The sequence below is a fragment of the Marmota monax genome, unplaced genomic scaffold (genome assembly GCF_021218885.2).
Source record: "Marmota monax isolate L192 unplaced genomic scaffold, Marmota_monax_Labrador192_F-V1.1 WCK01_AAM20220418_F8-fsc00009, whole genome shotgun sequence".
Taxonomy (NCBI): Eukaryota; Metazoa; Chordata; class Mammalia; order Rodentia; family Sciuridae; genus Marmota; species Marmota monax.
This window is the reverse complement of record NW_026694710.1, coordinates 2681616-2684585: the sequence shown is the minus strand read 5'-3', so window position 1 is coordinate 2684585 and position 2970 is coordinate 2681616. Positions and strand designations below refer to the sequence as shown.

At 37.8% G+C, this 2970-nt stretch overlaps 1 pseudogene; it reads left to right on the top strand.

Annotated features, from left to right (window-relative positions):
- The first annotated feature begins 1126 nt into the window (after positions 1 to 1126).
- On the top strand, positions 1127 to 1740 carry LOC124078821 (large ribosomal subunit protein eL24-like; annotated as a pseudogene).
- The last annotated feature ends 1230 nt before the right edge of the window (positions 1741 to 2970 follow it).

Sequence of the window (2970 nt, the reverse complement as noted above, 5' to 3'; positions counted from 1 at the left end):
CTGGGTTTGAATTTCATCAGCATTTGGGACCTTGAGCAGATGCCCATCACTATTCAGCTTTTTATTCTCCTAAAGTACTCAGTGATAGGAGCTATTTCTTGGGTGGGTATGGATTTCTCAGCAGTTGGTTCTTGTTTATCAGTCCAGGGGCATGATGTTGCATGACCAGAGAGTGCTTTGTGGTGCCTTCTTGGGATTTTTAGTGGGTACAGGAGCACATGATGCATGGCTCTGGGCTCTCACTCTAAGTGCTGCAGTATGCTATGCTTTAACTCCTCTCTGGAGGGTCTTCTTTAAAGTGTCATGTTCCCTGGTTGCTGTCTTCAACCATGGAACCTGTGAGGATTTATAAGAGAAAGAATGAGTATGGACTCTTTTATGACAACTGGATCCATGATGGCAAACCTATGACCAAGATGAAGACATTAATCCATAAATAAGGACATGAACAATCACCTCTCACTTTAATCCACTACCCAGAACTGCAGCATTGAAGATCAAGCTTCCAATACATGGATTTGAGAGATATACTCAAACCATAGCCAACTGTGTGTCACCATACACTCAGAATCATCAGAAAACCATACAGTAGAATCCTAGATTTGTATTATTTCTGATGTAAAAATATGGGATCGCAAATTATTTTCATATTTTGTAAGGTAGTTGTGGGTCCACATTCATATCACCAGTTCCCTCCACTTGGAGAAATGACTTATTTGACATATTTAAGCAGAATTAGGATGAAGGCAATTAGTAGGAGCCCTTTTCATAGAGTGTGAATTTTTTAAGGCATGAGGATGCAAGGAATTTTCTGGTTACTAGCACATGCACCACAGCCAGATCTAGTGTTCATCAATCTTTGCTTTCCTTCTGTATATTTTACCACTTTTATTTCAGCTTTCTTTCTGGCTTAACATTCTACATTACTTTCCACTTTACTATTTGCTCTCCTAATTATATATCTCTTCTGGGAGCAGTCATGATTATCTGTTCCTTAATTCAATGGTTTCAACCTAAAAGTCAGGAGAATTCATTTGCCATTACTTATTCCCCCCCACACACACAACCACCCTATTCTAAAACTAATGACTAGACAGTAAAATAATGAGCAGCCCTGCAAACACTCATGACGTAGAAAACTTCCCATAATAAAGCTTGAATTCCAATCTGCTTCCATCCTCCCTCAGAACCCGCTGCAGCGTCCTGGGCATGGCTAATAACTTGCTGTAAACAGCCCCCTTAATGGGTTTTCACTTTTCGTTATAGGGTAGAGCTGTGCAGTTTTAGGGGATACAAGATATACCCCGGACATGGGAGACGCTATGCCAGGACCCATGGAAAGGTTTTCCAATTTCTTAATGCAAAATGCGAATTGGCTTTCCTATCCAAGAGGAATCCTGGGCAGATAAACTGGACTGTCCTTTACAGAAGAAAGTACAAAAAGGACCAGTTGGAAGAAATTCAAAAGAAGAGAACCCAAAGTGCAGTCAAATTTCAGAAGGCCATTACTAGTGCATCCTTTGCGGATATCATGGCCAAGAGGAATCAGAAACCAGAAGTTAGAAAGGCTCAAATGAGAGCAAGTTATTTGGGCTGTCAAGGAAGCAAAAGAGGCTAAGCAGGTATCTAAAAAGATGGCAATGGCTGCTGCTAAGTCTTCCTTCCACAAAGGCAGCACCTAAGCAAAAGATTGTGAAACCTGTGAAGGTTTCTGCTCCCCGAGTTGGTGGAAAACGCTAAATTGGCAAATGAGATTTTAAAATAAAGATGTATCTATAACTTAAAAAAAAAGAAAGAAAAAGAAAACTTTCCATAAGCTGTAACCATTGTGCAAGAATGGTCTGCACTCCTTCATTCTGTCTCATCTCATCTCCAGTGGCACCTTATTGGCCAGTACTGGATGGCATCAAGAACAGTAGCTGCAAGTGAGTTAGGGCAGTGTCCATTTCATCATTCAACTGCTACCTGGCCCTGCTGCTGATGATTAACAGAAATTGCCGACGACCTAGTGTTTTCTTTTTCATTCTAGCCTCTGTAAGAACTAAATAGATCTTTTTATTTAGAGATCTCCTGTTATCTAGAATTTTGTTTAAACAGAAGCTATGTATATAATAATATATTCAAAATCAAAAGTATTTTTGTAGAAATGGATGAGTTGGAGATATGATGGTGGAAAAGGAGTTGTAAAGAAATGCTAAATTATTATCTATTCAAGTATAAAAGGTGGAGAGAGAATGATCATATTATTCTGAAATAAAAGTATAACAAAAAAGAGCAAAGCAAAAATTGTCCAAAGTAGATGCTTCCTCTCAATAGGAAGCAAAAAGCATCATGGGGGACTTTTTCTCATTAAAATTTTGTAGAATTATTTCATTCTTTCAAATTCGTGCATTGATACTATTGTTTAAATGTACTTCATTTTTTGCTTTTTAAAAGATATTTTAAGAAAATAAGTAACAAAGATACTGTAAGGACTGGTAAAACTTATTGTGGCTAGGCAGACACAGGGTTTATGAGGGTAATCATGAGAAGAAAACTTAAGACCTTTAGGCCTTACTGTGTGAAACCTGTGTCAGTATTAAAAAAAGAAAAAAAATTGTTTTAAATTTACAGGCAATAGGTATCATGAAATGAATTTATATTTTAACTCCCAGGCCTCCCATCCTACCCTCCCAGAAGAGAGGCCTCAATGCTCAAGCTGGAAACTATTAATAGAGCAAACACAATTCCCATTCGATGTTAAGATAGTTGTGGTTACTAACTATATTAGGTGATAAGGGATGGAGAATGTAAAAATAAAACTTAAAAAAGAATATTATTGCGACCAATGGAAGTAACGGGCTTTGGGAATTCTCCTGGGAAGACCCCAAATGGTATCTTCTTTCAATTCTTTAGTCTTTGATTATGCAAGTGCTTAAAGTTCTGTAAGCACAGAATCAATTATCAGTCTTTGTTAACTCAAATGCATTT